We start from the raw sequence: 17500 nt of genomic DNA on the forward strand, positions 1-17500 counted from the left end.
GCTACCTAGAACTTTACCCTCAGTTATGGATGAACCACCATCCGACAGACAGCGGTGCCACATGGCCTGAACAACCAAGCTTGCCCTGGGAGCACACTTTCACAAGCAGATTTTAAAACAGACACATAATCTCCAAACAGCTCCATGTAAATCGCAAGGAGCAGGGAAAGGAGAGGGCGTGTCACACACACGACACTCACCATCCGCCTCAGTCCTCCCGGTTTCTGGACCTTCTGTGTGTTCTTTTGTTTTGCAAAGCGATTTGGGAGATTAGGTGGGTTTTGTTTAGGCGGGGTGGCTATGGAAAGTTGGGGAATAAGTGCTACTTGATTGCACCACAAAAGATACACAAGGAGCCTCAGCCACAACTCAATCTCCCTTGCCCCAACAGTTTGAATTTCTCAATTAAGTTATTTTGTTAGCAAGAGGACTGGTGAGGGAAAGGAGAAAGTGCTTATTGCACCGAGATTATTCACTGTATAGAAATCAGTGTAAGCAGATCAACAGAACATTCTCTCTAAGGGTCTGAGAGCTCCTCTTTGGTGATGCTGCTGATGCAACAGGAACGTGCCCATCTTACCGGCGGGCTCAGGAGGATCTGCAAACAGCAAAATAAAACTTCCCAGCAGTCACTAATTCAAGAACTGGAGCTGAGGAACTGGGAATCTGGCCAAAGATTTCCACTGACCAAAAATCTACACCACAAATAAAAACTTTATCCTCTAAATATTAATTAAAGGGATAAAATTCTGGAACATTCAAAGAGACATTAGTCCCACTAGCCCTCTCTGCCATGTCCAAAAGCAAGGGGTGTAAATATTATCATTAAAATCATCTTTGAAAATGAAAACTGAAAGCATTCCAATTTTTCAAACATATACCAATAGTTTACTTCAAAAGTCACCATAGGGACTTCTCTGGTGGCGCAGCGGTTAAGAATCCGCCTGCCAATGCAGGGGACATGGGTTTGAGCCCTGGTCCGGGAAGATCCCACGTGCTGCGGAGCAACTAAGCCCGTGCGCCACAACTACTGAAGCCCGTGCACCTAGAGCCCGTGCTCCGCAACAAGAGAAGCTACCGCAGTGAGAAGCCTGCGCACCACAAGAAACGGTAGCCCTGCTCGCAGCAACTAGAGAAAGCCCACACGCAGCAACAAAGACCCAATGCGGCCAAAAATTAATTAATTAATTAATTAATTATTTTTTAAAAAGTCACCATAAGGAAAATTAAAAATCAAGCCAAACATTGAGAAGATATTTTTAACCCATATAATAAAGGATTGGTATATACTTTGGTATATAAAATGTACCCCCCAAAAGGTATATGAAATAGACTACAAATTAATAAGAATAAAACAGCTCAAAACAAAAATGTACAAAGGGTATGAAGAGAGAATGTACAGAAAAGGAAATCTAGACTGTCAGCATAAAAAGATGCTCGATCTCATAAGTAATCAGCAACACAAACAAAAGTAACAGCAATATATTTCTTGTACATTAGACTGATAAAATTTTCAAAGTCTGATACCGCCAAGTATTGGTGATATAGAGATATGAGAACTTTGATGCCCTAGTGCAGGGATGTTACCTGGTATGAATGCTTTGAAGAGTAACTTGGCAATGCTGAGTAAAGTTGACATATTTGGCAACTCAGCTCCATTTCTAGGTAATTCCCCTAGAGATCACAAATATGTGTAAAAGGCATGTGCCAGTTGGCGGTTATAGCACAGTCAGCACAAGGCAAAAAATTAAATGTCCATCAACAGAAGAATGGATAAACTAAAACGAAATACTCTGCAGCATCAGACCTACAGTAGCAACATGGATAAATCTCAAAAATATCCAATTTCATTTGCAAAAGGATAGCAACAGTATAAAATCATTTATATACATTTTAAATTATGTAAAACAAGTTACATTGTTTATGGCTATATATATATAAATATATTTCTCGTACATTATTTAGTATATATGTATTCAATAATACTACAAAAATGTACATGGAAATGTTCTACACCCATTTCAGGGATGAGAGAATAAGGTTTTACTTATATCCCTAATGTTTCATTCTCTTTAAAAAAAAAAAAGAACCTGAAGCAAATAAATATGGCATTTGCTAGTTCTGGATAATGAGTGCATGGGTATTCTTTTTGTTAAATACTTAACTGTGTGTTCGAAAGGTTTTCATAATTAAAACTTTTTAAAGCATTTTAAAAATATATGTGTAACCCATGGTCTACTGGCACACAGAGCTAGAAATCATACAGAATCAGGTACATTATCTTTACCCATCAGTCACATGCTTGAAGTAGCTTGACTAGATAACTATCTTTCATATTTGTGTAATATCTATCAGTTAAATTGCTTTCAGGCATATTGCCTCATTTAATATTCTTAACCTTTTGATTTAGGTATTATGACATCCATTTTTCTGAGAAGAAAAGGCAACCTTTATAGTTCTGGAGATTTTCCCAAGATCACCTACTTAGTAAGTGATCTAGTCCTGGGCTTCAGTACTGTCATTACTCTACCTCAGGTGACCATTAAGAACCCTGAAAATCTATTTTTCTAAAGACAAATGCATCATCCTCAAGATCTGCATTATCTACCCGAAACCACAGGTGTTAAGTTAGTAAATGAAATGAAATACTTTACCACTGAAATTTTTAAAGCCACCAGTCATATCCATTTATTCTATTTCTAATATACTGACCTCTTCTAAAAATAAGTTACAGAAGTCTGATAAAATCTAGCATGTTATTAACAGGAAAAATGGAAACCTTGCACAGGCAGGCTTTTCCCTCCTTTTAAAGATAAATTTTCAAAGTTAATAAACTGGAAACTATAATCTTGTTTCTTCACATAAAATCTTTTATTCAGTGTGCTCATGGTAAACACATACCAATCTTAGGGAAGCTAGTGATTAGAGAGGACCTAGTCTTTAATTTGAGAATTTAAATATCATTAAATAAATTATCAAATATAAGTAGCACCAACAATATAAGCTAAATTTAAGGAATACACAGCTCAGGGACTGTTCAGGTTATTTTACCAAGTACAAAAAGATATAAATAACAGTATCACCTAGGGGAACCTGAACTTCAACACCACTAGCAGTTAACAAGGTACCCCTCCCACCCAGGCTGTAAATAAAGGCCAATGAGGAACCTGGACTTTCCTCCCCAACCTCGCAGTAATGAGGGAGTGCCTCCTCTTCCCTGCTGTCAGAGACTCAGAGGAGTTCTATTAAAACAGAAGACTTAAGCAAGATCCACAGTCTTATAACGTAACACCCCAAACATCCAGGATATAATCACAATCACTCATCATACCAAGAACAAGGAAAATCTCAACCCAAATGGGAAAAAGACAATTACTGATGCCAGCACCAAAATGACACAGATGCGGGAATTATCCGACAAGGATTTTAAAGCAGCTATCATAAAACTGTTTCAACAAGCACATTAAACAAATGAAAAAATAGAAGGTCTCAGCGAAGAAATGGCAGATAAAATACAAATTAAAACTCACTAGATAGGCTCAATCACAGAATGAGAGTGACAGAGGAAAGAATCAGTGAACCTGAAGACAGGAACAATAGAAATTACCCAATATGAACAATAAAGAAAGAACAGACTGAAAAAAAAAAATGATCAGTGTCAAGCACCTGTAGGACCATAACCAAAAAAAATCTATCATTCGTATCATCCAAGTCCAGGAAGGAAAGGAGAAAGAAGGCAGGCCTAAAAATGGACTCAAAGAAATTATGGCTGAAAACCCTAAAAATTTGGCAAAAGACATAAACCTACATATCCAAGAAGCTGAGTGAACCGTGGGATAAATCCAAAGAAATCCATGCCAAGACACATCATAATCAAACTCTTTGAAAATCAGAGACAAAGCGAAAGACTGTGAAAGTAGAGAGAGGGAAACATTTTACCTAGAAGGGAAAACAACTGGAATGACAGCAGTTTCTCATCAGAAACCACAGAATCAGAAGGAAGTGGCACAACATTTTTCAAGTGCTGGGGGGGGAAAAAAAAAAAAAAAAAGCTATTAGCCCAGAATTCTATATCCAGCAAAAATATCCTTCAGGAAAAAAGGGACATAAGACGTTCTCAGATGAAGGAAAACCAAGAGACTTGTTTCCAGCAGACCTGTCCTAAAAGAATGGCTAAAGAAAGATCTCTAAAAAGAAATGGCAAGAATGCAATAACAAGGTCCTACTGTATAGCACAGGGAATGATATTCAATATCTTGTAATAACTTATAATGGAAAATAATCTGAAAAAGAATAGATATATATAGGTATAACTGAATCACTCTGCTGTACACCAAAAACTAACACAACATTGTAAATCAACTATACTTCGATTAAAAAAAAAAAGAAATGGTAAGAATGCATTAATGGTAATGTTAATACTTTGTGTTAAAAATGAAATATGACTTTTTATTCCATGATAATGTACAAATACTATTTTATGTGAGTCATTAGAGCATTGTCCTGATTAACGCACCATGCAAAACTCCATACTATAAAATAATTTACAGATGACGAATGTGGTGTTTGGGTTATTTCCACAAAAAGTTAGACGTCATGAGCTCTTAAGTCAAGTCTAATATTTTACCATTATCTATGCTGGAAATTCTACTTCAACTTACAGCATTTCAGTTTACAATAAGCTTTTCAAAAAGCATCAACTGCTGTGAGGACTAATACTGCCTATTGACCCAGCAATTCCACTTCTGGGTATATACCCAAAAGAATTGAAAGCAGAGACTCATACAGATATTTGTACACCCACACTCAAAGCAGCACTATTCATAATAGCCAAAGGTGGAAACAACCCAAGTGTCCATTGACAAACGAACAGGTAAACAGAATGTGGTATATATATACAATGGAATATTATTCAGCCTTAAAAAGGAAGGACATTCTGACACGTGCCACAGCATGAATGAACCTTGAGGACATTATGCTAAGTGAAATATCCAGTCACAAATACAGTATGATACCACTTACATGCAGTACCTAAAGAAGTCAAATTCATAGAGACAGAAAGTAAAATGGGGGTTGCCAGGGACCTAGGAGGAGGGAGAACAGGAAGTTGTTGTTTAATAGGTACAGAGTATCAGTTTTGTAAGAGGAAAATATTTCTGTGGATGGATTATGGTGGTGACAGCACCAAAAAAAACAAATGAATATACTTAATGCCACCAAACTGAACACTTAAAGATAGTTAAGATGGTAAATTTTATGTTACGTATTTTTACCACAATTTTAAAAAATAACAATATCTAGCATTTACTGAGTACTTACTATGTACCAGATATTATACTAAGAGCTTTGCATATATTTCCTTATCTCTCCTCCCAACAGCCTTTGAGGAAGGTAGCATGATCCCTGTTTTATACATGAAGAAGCTGAATTTATATACCTTGACCAAAGTTCAACAAGTATAAAATGGAGTCAAACTTCAACCTGAGGCTGGTGAGACTCTGAACCCCATTCCCTCTAAGCCATGACGGTAAAGGACTGTTTCAAAGGCACCAGGATAAAGCAGTCCTGAGTCTGAGAACAATTTGATCTTCTCAAGTAGGGGAAAATCACTTACAGTGTCTAATGAAAAAAGAGATATAAATGGTTCTGACATATGGGATGAAAAGGATGGCATCACTATAGAGGGGCTAATTCCTCAAAAGCCGAACTATAATACCAAAATATTTTCCATAAAACGTCAAGATCCACACATTAGGTGTATTCTGATTATACAGGACCAAGAGATTCGTAACTGTAAAATAGAAGAGAGAATTTAAATTCTTATAACCTTGTGGAATACAGAACACAAACAGGTAAACTTTTTCCTTCTCTACCCTTGCTTTTAAAGAAATAAAATAACCTTAACACAACCAATGACCAAACTAAGAGAGGATCTGCAGTTGGTATTATTATTATTAGTCACAACCTGTTGGGTTGCAGAAAGAACTACTAACTTCAGTATTCTCTGAACCTTTTCTTTCACTTTACCAGAATTTCTATATATTCATCTCTCCCTATTTCACCATGTTCTCTGGAGCTCTTCCAATCACATCTCCTACCCCAGCTGGACCCCAACATCAAATGCTGGAATGCTGCCCTCCCCACCCCAAACCCTCAGACCTTCTACCATTCCTGCTATTCCAACTCCAAGCTTGGACTCAACCCATGCCCATTCTCTCCAGGGCTACTGCTCACACCTGCAATGACTTAGTACCTTCCTCTGGCCGACCAAGGCACAGGGCGCACCCCTGCAGTACACACTTGTTCACAATGGTCCTGACCTGCCCCTCCCTCTCCTGGGCCTCAAAACACCCCTGGAGAAAGACCTGGAAAGATGCTGTTCAACATGAACTGGCCTCAGCAACCCTTCATCATGTCTCACACACCCTCGAAGCTGGCCGTTTCTGATATTCCAGTCTAACCCCAAGACCCCACATCCACCCTCACTCGCCTAGTAAAGTTAGTGACAGGACTGAAGCCAGCCACTCAGCAGTGCCCCCAGCCTTCTTCCCACACTCACGCTGGTCTGTTCCATGCTGAGGCCACTCCACCAAGGCCTAAGTTACGGTTCTGGGAGCTTCGGGGAAACTAGGAGCGGGAGAGTGAGAGACGATGGAGGGCTGGCGGAGGGAAGAGCTGTTCGGAAGGACTGGTCAGGGCCGCTGTGACCAGTCAAGTCCTTGTTCTGTATTGTCCGCAGTGGCAAACACGGGGATTCTAACTTGGTCACGAAGAATGCAGCCCTACACTTCACCCCCCTAAACCTGTAACCAGCAACACAGACTCAAGATAAAAGCATGAAGGGGAAGAATTCTCTTCATCAAATAAGACTCAAGAAGACAATTAACTGGTTCACAACCTGGCTTATTCCTTCCATGAATCCTTCTGGGGCGGCCATTACGTACCGGCTCCTGTGCCGGGCATTGTTGCCAGGATTAAACGAGATAACGGGTGAGAGCCTTTGGTAAACTGTGAAGGGCTATACAGTTGTCAGTTATTCTGATCTCCCCCCTCCCCACAACTAGACCATGAATCCCTTACGGGCAGAGAGAGTCTATCTTTGTATCCCCTACATCCCACATGGTGCCCGGCTCAGAGCGCCTTTGGGAACACTCGCGGAATGACTTCAGCAGCGCACACCTGCAGCTGAAACATTTCTCATCTCCATTCCATCGGCCACCAGCCCTGACACAGGTCGTGGCCACCACAAACGCCTCCAAGCTCAGCTCCCTGGCTCATGGGACTTTTATCTCCTCTTCAGAATATGAACCTATACCTTCTCTTCATACTGGAGACCAACTGCGTGGCATAAAGTTAGACCACTAAGTTAAATATTCCCCTATGTCTAGAGTCACGAGATGTTTTATGCCTATGAGTCTTTATGTTAGTGAACAAAGCTTAGGAAAAAACTGAAACAAAACGAAACACTAGAGAACACAGAACGTGAACTGATTGGTCCATTTAAAGTACACCGCCCTCTAGCAAACTTACTTTCTAAGGACCATGCTGGCTTACGGATGTGGGGTTGGCCTCCTCTTCTTCCTCTTTCTCACAAAAGAAAACAAAGGAAAGGGAAAAAATCCCTCATAAAGAAGCGACTATTATTTATGTTGTAGCTACATCTTCAAAGGTTCAATGACACCTGCTTGGACATATATAAAATTCTAGCATGTGACCGGTGGTTCAATCGTCCCTATTTAATTTCTTCCTCTCAACATTTGAATTGCTTATTTTACACGTCCATCAAAGACTTGAACAACTGAAGGTTTCTGGTCAATAAGGTGCAAAAACCTAAATAATTGTAAAACAGAATTCTCACAGCTGTACAGACTACCTACCACTAATCTCCTGATTGTTTTACAACAAACACGACACTACGTATATTGTACGACAAACGTGAACATACTTTAACCTAGTGAAATAAATCTCATTACAGTAGTGCTCTTCTCTCCCTAGGCTTTTGTGGCTCTATTTGAAATCTATTCTCTCTTCCAACCATGTATGTGGCTTCCTTCCCTGTTACCCAAAATCAATAAAATATTAGCATACTTGAGTGGGTACTCAATAAACATTTGTTCAATAAATGAATAAATGAGTGAATAATTATAAAATGTTGGACTAAAGCCCCCTGAGAGGTTTGCATTAGTTTACAGCATTATGCACTTGTATGTTCAGGTATATCTAAATGGGACTTAATAATAGGCATCAAGAAGCAGTTAAATATTAATCTATTTCTGTCTTAATAATTCTACTTCAAAATATGATATAATACAAACTACAACAAATAAACGCTGAGATAGAGTTCACTTACAATCATATCACTAGTATTTACACACTTTAAAATAAGATTTGAAATATTAATACTAATCTGGAAATAATTTATAACCTAAATGTCAACGTGTTTGTAAAATGAAAGGTCTAAATGTAAAGAAGAATACATTACATTAAACTTTAAATGCACGTGTTGACAATGTAATCAACACCACTTCTTAAACACACCTTTGAAAAAAGGTTATACAAAGAGTCTCTATTATATCCAATTAACACGGAGCATCTTAATACAGGACTTTTTTCACTTTAAGATATATAACAAGTAGGCCACAGAGAATATATTAGTAAGAAACTTTACTGGGTATAACAGCTAATATCTATTATCAAATCTTAAGTCTAATAAACACTATAACATGTAACTTTACGAGTAGCGAAAAATTTATTATTTTTAAGGTATGTTCTGGTATCTTTGTTTTTCAATTCACTAATTTTTAATTATACTGTTAGAAAATAGCTGGACATAAAATAGTCTGGATATAAGTTTGTTCTTACTGAGTTCGCTGTAAAGAAGTTATGAAATAACTTCTAACAAATAATTCTTTTACCTTAAAGGGAAAATAGTCTTAAATAAACAAAAGAAGTTATACATTTAGCAAACCTAAATGACCAGGGGTTATGTCAAACGTTTAAGAAGTAAATGAAAGTAAATATAAATCGGTAATAAGACGGTCTGTATTAAAATGTAGCTCTAATTTAAACTTATTTACTGAACTTTCCTTTTGTTTCCTATATCGTTGGTTTTTAGTGTAGGCGTGAATGATCCTGTGATCAGTTCAAAAGGGAAGACCATAGCCACGCAAACATCCCTTCCAGTGCCTATCAGCATGTCTTTTATGTCTTGGCGTCCATTTTAGAGCATCAGCGAGGTGGTGTATAAAGAAGCTTAGAAAACAAAGGTTGTCATTTTGGCAACCCACATGAACATCCAGTGATTTCAATAAAATGAAGATCAAAATGTTGATTAGTAAAAAAGTTGAAGGAACTACTTAAGCTGGACTATGCAAACACCTGTAATGAATTTCACATATTTTTAAATCGTATTTATATACTAAATGCCATCCTCAGAACTGCTGATGTTGTCATGAAAATAGCATAAAAACCATTTAAAACAATTCATTGTCTAAGGCGTACAGTAATATCAAGCTATAAACAACAAAATAAATTCTTTTCTCAAAGGATTCACAGATTCATGATTACATACTCAAAACAAAAGCATGGATCCTGAAGCAGTGTTTTATACTGCCCAAAATGATTAGTGCTTATGTGAATATATATGAATTTCCTGTATTCTTTTAGTATATAAAATGTAAAAGAAAATATATTATTACAGGAAGTCAGAACCTAATCCTACCACTCAAACTCTCTTCTTTAGAAACAGAATCCTCACTGACAATGAGGGTGGTCGACAAAAGTACGTGCCTTACAGTGAACCTCTCCTATAATAATGCTGATTTTTAAGAGCAGAACTATCACAATCCAACCATAACCAGGCCTAATAGGAAGTATTTATTGTTGAGAAATTAGATATCAGGCATATACCTAAGTAAAACACCAGGTAGTATTGGAAAGAAAATTGATGAACTTTCTAGATTTTCCTTCTACTTAAAACATTTTGAGAGAGGCAGGCTATAGTCATCGTTTAATTATACAATCTAATCAGCTAAAAACAATAGAATTTTTCTCCAAGTATTGCAAACACAGCTCACTACTTCTTATCCCAAAGATTTAAATTGCTATTCTCTGCCATTCCCAGCCATTTCTGCCAACATCATAAAAATTACCTTTTATCATTTCCTTCTCACAATGAGAATTCCCTAATCGCACACATCTTTTAGACACATACACCTCCCCACCCACCTCCCCACCCACCTCCAAAAACTGGTTCAGAGCAAAGACACACACAAAAATAATGACCAAGCTCACATTTCTTGTTTGCCCTTCAAGCGAAGTCTGGTGTCTTCAGCTTGCCTTTCTGGTCTTCGGTGTTGTCACTCATTGCTGGGGGATGTAGTTAGGACAGCATGAAGCAGCAGAAATAAAAGCTGTTGCTTTAAGAAAACGTTTTCTTAAACACATGGATAAAACAACTTTGACTCTGACTTCCTGGCTGTGTTGATAAAATCTTAGAAAGGGTCCTTAAAAAGTGAATGTCTACAAATGGGAAAAAACGAAATAAAATAAAATCTAAAAACTTACGTTCTGAACACATTCCGAAGGAGGTCTGATTGGATTTGAAAGCAGGTTTGTACTGATGAACAAAGTTTATTTTGTAGAAAATTAAGTCTCTCTAATTAGAAATTTGCCTTTGCCATCTTCTATATTGTCAATCCTGTCTCTCATAGTATAATCTCATACATGCCAAAAAATCAAATACAGTATTTCCCAAATGCATGGACACTGTGGAAGCTTCATTTTGAAAAAGGCTTTTATTTCCCTTAATACTGGTGACTAAACGTCATTGTATGTGCCAACACTTTCAAATAGCCCAAGAGACTTAAAAAGCCTTCTAAGTTTGAACACCCAAAAGTTCTGAGTTTTCTGTACCCCAGGACGGTTTTCTTTCCTGAAGCTCAAGCCGAGAAAGCAGACAAAAGAAGCTGATTTGACTGTGCTGTGCCAAGTCTTGCCTTTTTTCTTTCCTCAGCTCTCCCTCTGCCTCTCTCCCCCTTCCCTCTCTCTCTTTCTCCCTCTCACTCTTTTGCTCCCAGTATGGCAACCTTCCGAGCAGTCTTGGCGGAGGTCCAGCCTGTGCCAGCCTGTCGGAATTCTTGTCTCCAAAAGATGTCCTTTGCGGATCGATTAATACATCTGAAAACAGGAAACTGTGGTACGGTACCCAAATCCTGGCACCAACAGCATCGACTTCTGCCAAATCACCTTACGGATTTCATGGTAGCCTACCTTTCATCATCATCACTAACATGTTCGCGGAGCAATAATGGAGTACTAGAAGCCATTCGCTGTTCAGCGATAAGGAATCTGTTCCCTAGAAATGTCCATGTGCGACATATGCACAACCTGCAGTAAATTAAAATTCTCCTGTGCGAAGAGATGTATGTAACTTTAATAAGCACCACATACTGTATTTCTTTTTATAAGGCTTGCTTTCCCTTGCCCTGCGGCAAAGAATCATGGGAGAACAGAAAAGGAGGCATGCAGACTGAAATTAAAACTGTATGCCCAAATAAGTCATGCTTTATCCTAAGGGAAAAGAGCAGAGTTCTGACTGATCAGCAATTCCTATGCTCAAGGAAACTCTAATATAAACTGTACTTATCCAAAATTTTACTGGAGATGAAGGGGGGAAAGAATTATTTTCAAAACACAATTAAAAGGGAAAAAAAGAGTGGACTGAGTAAAATTAAGCATCTTTTCATATTTTGAAATCAAGTTTCAACACAGCCACTTGTTAACTAAATTCATACTTGTACAATTAATAAGTATAAATAAATACTGTTTATTTTTATTTGTAGCATGCACATCTTTTGAAGCAAAACAGCCGGTCTGTGCTTCACACATGTACCTGTCCTTTGTGGATCAAATAATATATTTGAAAACTGGAAACTTGGGTATGGTATCCAAATCTGGGCACCAACAGCACTGACATCTACCAAATCATTTTCTGATATTTCACTTAAGAAATCATTTTTACCTCTGATGCTTGAAAATACAGAATAGCCAAACTCTATACATGGTTTCATAGGAAGAACCCAGAATAGTAGGTTCTAGTCCTTGGCTCAGTCCTTCTAACTTAGGTAACCTCAAGGTCTTAAATTGCTTGATCTATATAATCCTTCGTTTGCTCTTCTATCAAATATAAAAATCAGTAATTTCCTCCTCTGCGCTCCCAAAACACTCTGTTTATACTTGGTACACCTTCATGCTAACTGTATAATAATTTGTTGAGTATGTGTCCTCTACCAATCAAATGTGTCATCCTCACAGGCAGGACCATTTGTCACCTACCTAAGAAAACTGAAAGTCTTGCATGGAGCCCTTCATATTCAGGGGCTCAACAAGTCTGTTAGGTGAATGAATTATGGGGATCAGTCACATAAATATCACTCTGAAGTTCTATAAAACTATGAAATATAATAATGAAAAACAAAACCACATGCTACTAAATCATAAAGTTGATAGATGAGAGAAATGCTACAGAGATATCATAAGGGTCAGATTAAAGTACTAACGATAAAGTGTTCCATACTATCCTTTCAGATAGGGACTGATGGGCAGGGTAACGGTGGATTTGCGATTTCTAATCAAACTGTTGAAAGCTAAAGACAAAGAGAGAATCTTGAAAGCAGCTGGAAGTGACTCAAGTACAAGGAAGCCTCCATAAGAGTAACAGCTGACTGCTCACTGAAAACCATGGAGGCCAGAAGGCAGTGGGATGACACATTCAAAGTGCTGAAAGGAAAAAACCACCCACCAAGAATTCTGTCAGCAAAACTCTCCTTCAAAAATCAAGGAGACATTAAGACATTCCCGGATAAACAAAAACAGAGTTTATCACCAGCAGATCTGCCCTACAAGAAATACTAAAGGAACTTTTCCTTCAGGCTGCAAAGAAAGGAGATTAGACAGCAACTCAAATCCACATGAAGAAATAAAGAGCGCAAGTAAAGGTAACCACAGAAGCAAATGTTAAAGACAGTAGAAATATATTTTTTGCTTGTAACTTTTTTTTTCTTTTATCCGATTTGAAAGACAACAGCATAAAGCAATAATTATAAGTCTATGTTGATGGGCACATAATGTATGAAGATGTCATTTGTAACAAGAGAATAAAGGAGGGATGGAACAGAGCTACAAAGGAGCAAAGTTTTTATATACTACTGAAATTAAGTTGGTATTAATCTGAATTAGATTGTTATAAATTAAGATGTTAACTGTAATGCCCAAAGCAATCACTAAGAAAACAACAAGGGAATTAAATTGTTACCATGGAAAAATATTATTTAACACAAAAGAAAGCAGTAATGGAAGAACAAAGAAACAAAAAAGACAAAGACATATAGAAAATTGCAAAATGGCAGAAGTAAACCCAACCTTATTAGTATTTAATTAAATTTAAATAAACTAAAGTCTCCAATTAAAAGACAGAGACTGGCAGAATGAATAAAAGGAAATGATCCAACTATATGCTCTCTATAAGAGACACACTTTAGATTTAAAGAAACAAATAGGTTGAAAGTAAAAGGATGGAAAAATATATACCAAACAAATAGCAACCAAAAGAAAGCTGGAGTGGTTATACTAAGATCAGATAGAATAAATGTTAAGACAAAAATTATTACTAGAGAAAAATAAGGACAATTATAATGATAAAAAGGGTCAGTTAATCAAGAAGATACAACCATTATAAACATAAATACACTTAAGAGCCCCAAAATGCATAAAGCAAAAAATGAAATAATTAAAGAAATAGACAATTCAACAAATAGACAATTCTCCAAAAAGAGTCAGAGACTTAAGTACACAACTGAATAATGGATAAAATAACTAGATAGATATTCAGCAAGGAAATAAAAGACTTGAACAACACTGTAAAGTAACTAGAACTAACAGACATCTATACAGTACTGTCCTCAACAGCAACAGAATGTACATTCTTCTCAAATGCACACAGAACACTCTTCAGGACAAACAATATGTTAGGCCATAAAACGAGCCTCAATAAATTTAAAGGAACTGAAATCATACAAAGTAATTCTCCAACCACAGTGGAATAAAAGTAGAAACCAATAACAGGAAAAGAAGATTGGGAAAATCACAAATATATGGAAATTAAATAATGCTCCTAAATAACCAATGAAGAAACAATAAAGACTAGAGTGGAAATAAATGAAATAGAGAATAGAAAAACAATACAGAAAATCAGACAAAGATGCTGCAAGAGAACTACAGACCAATATCCCTTATGAATACAGATGAAAAATTCTGAACAAAATACTAACAAACTGAATGTAGCAACACATAAAAAGGATTATACCAGGAATACAAGGTTGGTTCAACAGAGAAAAATCAATCAAGGTAATATACTATATTAATAAAGGACAGAAACCACTTATATCGCATCTGACAAAACCAAAAACAACACCTTTCATGATTAGAAATTTGGATCTACATAAAGAAAGGAAGAGCACTGAAGAAGGAACAAGTGAAGGTCAAATAAAAACTTATATTGTTCTTATTTTTAACTGATCTAACAGATAACAGTTCAAAATAATAGCAATAATGTACTCAATTATATATGCTTATGTATATACATATATGTATATATGCTGATGTATGCTAATGTACAATATAAGTGAAATGAATGACAGCAATGATTCAAGAGACAGGAAGGAGGATTTAGGATTATTTTGTTATTATAAGGTATTTGCACTACCCATGAAGGAGTATGATGTTATTTGAAAGTGGATTTGGACTAGTTGTATAACGGATATACTGATAAAGGCAAGAAAACTGAATCATACAAAATGCTCAATTAAAACCACAAAAGGCAGGAAAAAGAATAGAAGACAAAAACAGGAACACAAAACAAGGCAACAAATAGAAAATAGTAACAAATATGGTAGATATTTATCCAACTATATCAATAATCACTTTGCACATCAATAATCTACATGCACCAATAAAAGACAGAGATTGTCACAGTGGATCAAAACATATTTCTACACAAAAACTTGTACACAAATGTTCATAGCAGCATTATTCATAATAGCCAAAAAGTGAAAACAATCCAAGTGTCCATCAACTGTTGAATAGGTAAACAAAATGTGTTCTATCCATACAATGGAATATTATTCAGCAATAAAAAGGGATGAAGCACTATTACATGCTATAACATGGATGATCTTTGAAAAATTTATGCTAAGTGAAAGAAGCCAGACACAAAAGTGCACATATTGTATGCTTCTATTTATATGAAAGGTCCAGAATAGACAAATCCATAGACACAAGACTAGTGGTTGCCAGGGGCTGGGCAGCGAGAAGAACAGCGAGTGGCTGCTCATAGGTACAAGGTTTCCTCTTGGAGCGATGAACATGTTGTGGAATTAGTGGTGATGGTTGCACAACCTAGTAAATAGACTAAAAACCACTGAATTATATACTATAGAATGGTGAATTTTATGGTATGTGAATTATATCTTGATAAGCAAAAAAGGTGCAGTCCATCTTTCCAGTATTTCTGAGTGTTGTAAATGATTATACCCCATGGTAAACCCTCAAAAACCCTTTCAGCCCCTTACATAAAGGAAACACTATACATTAGCTCTTCCCATGCAGTCTGATCCCAGAGGTCTTACCAAGGCCTTCTCAGTGCTAACCCATGATCTGACTCAACCCTTTAATCCCTGCCTCTCCTCCACCTCCTTGTGGTTCCCTCTCCCAGCTACCCACTTAAATAGGACACTACTCTCTGCACCCACACGAGATATTGATCATGTGTGTACTGTTTATCTGATTCACTGGTGGCCTCAAAATCTTCTACTGATTCAAGCTCTCAGATAGAATGTACAGTCAGAAGGGACTGATTGTCAGAAGTTTTATCTAACCTACAAGTTAGTGGTTGCAGATAGTAGCATGGTTAAGTCTTTCTACAGACTCAGCAGAAGTATATTGAGGGTAGCAGAAGAAACAGGGGGTCAAAATGCACAGACTTCCTCTAAACCTGTGGTTTTTCAAACTTCCTTGCAGGGATCCTTGGAGATGCTGCAGGGCTTTCACAGAGGACAAAGAAAAGATAAACAGGCAAGGTTCCAGGGCATCACGCCTGCATCGACCAGAGTCGTTCTGCTTTTGTGATGTGTGTATATGGGGTTCACACAGATTTTGTTTGACAAAGAAGTTTTTCTTAAAAAAAAATTTAAAATCCTTTACTTTAAGCCAATCTGGGAAAATACTCCCTAATGAGCTAAGGTAACAATAACTTCTAAGGTTGTAGCCCTCTCAGAATATTTACAGTATGAGCTAATGTTGTCATCTGAAATGTAAGACAGTCATGGGGAGCTACAGCCTAACCATATCGAGATTATATCTACCTTGTCCACAAGATAGAAAACTGAGTTACTGGACCATTTACCTACTTCCCTTTGCTCCCTAGATTTATATCTTTAGATCTATAATCTGAAACCCCAAAGAGCATGAATCTGGTCTTCTTTCCCAGCTATTCATTAAGTCTTGAATACAGTCATCCACTCAGGACTAACTCTCTCAAGCATTATCTGAACAATGACTACGTGCCAGGTGTGTGCTGAGGACATGGAGCCCCTGCCGTCATGGGGCTGGTATGTAAACAGCTGGTATGTAAAATTTCAGGTCATCCATCAGCTATGAGAGAAGTATGTCCACAACATCCTACAGACACGGGAAAGAAAGAACGTGCTGAAGGGTCATCTACCCACCAACAAAAAGTCAAATACATTTTACTCTAGTTAGAATGAAGAGAGAAGTTTAAAAAGTATACTCAATCATTTTATACACATTTGTTGTGTTCACGTTATGCTTGAAGAAGTAAGCTAACACTCTGGGGAATCCAGAGGCACATCACAAATCACCCCAGCCCTCAAGAAGCTTAAAGTCTAGTATGAAAATAAGACACTTACAAAATATTACACTTTACGTGATAAATATTATTTAAACATCTCCCCAAATCCTAACTCTTCCATGTTCCTTCCTGGTGTCATGATATAAAAGATAAATTGCCTTTCTACAAAGTTCGAATGTGAAATTGTGATGGCCATCCTTCCTAAAGCCAATCCAAATTATAACCACTCTCTCTTTCCTCTCTCCTGCCCTCTCTCTTTCTCCTTCTTTCTTATTTCTCCTCTCTCTCCCTTCTCTAACATTACACACTTAGTTGTTACCTGCATTCATTGATTAATTAAGTCAGTATTTACTGAGCACTTGCTTATGTACAAACTATGGGGTTAGAAGCCACCATGAACACAAAAATGAAATAAACAAAAGGTAATCATGCATTAATAATAATAATCATGATAATAAGCACTTTCACATTCCTTAATTCATTCACTCATCCAACCTTTGGAGGAAGACAGGTGTTATTTTACTTTACAGATGAGAAAACTGACATCAAAAGAAGTTATGTGACTTGTCCAGA

General features: G+C 37.1%; 1 protein-coding gene and 1 long non-coding RNA gene across 9 annotated transcripts in view; both read right to left on the reverse strand.

Annotated features, from left to right (window-relative positions):
* The window catches only part of LOC309633704, a 62199-nt gene extending 49870 nt beyond the window's left edge, over window positions 1-12329 (reverse strand). Inside the window, exons 1-3 of one of the 2 annotated variants that reach the window (XR_014247671.1) lie at window positions 10567-12329; window positions 10294-10368; window positions 3589-9252 (exon numbers count right to left, since the gene is read on the reverse strand). This is a non-coding gene — a long non-coding RNA (uncharacterized lncRNA). Of the gene's footprint in view, window positions 1-3588; window positions 9253-10293; window positions 10369-10566 lie in introns of those variants that run through there. The other variant, XR_014247670.1, reaches the window with a different exon arrangement.
* Window positions 1-17500, reverse strand: part of MSRA (methionine sulfoxide reductase A) — a 380733-nt gene that overhangs the window by 333277 nt on the left and 29956 nt on the right. The window lies entirely within an intron of this gene.

The sequence above is a fragment of the Balaenoptera borealis genome, assembly GCF_965194805.1.
Source record: "Balaenoptera borealis genome assembly, chromosome: 8".
In the NCBI taxonomy this organism is placed as follows: Eukaryota; Metazoa; Chordata; class Mammalia; order Artiodactyla; family Balaenopteridae; genus Balaenoptera; species Balaenoptera borealis.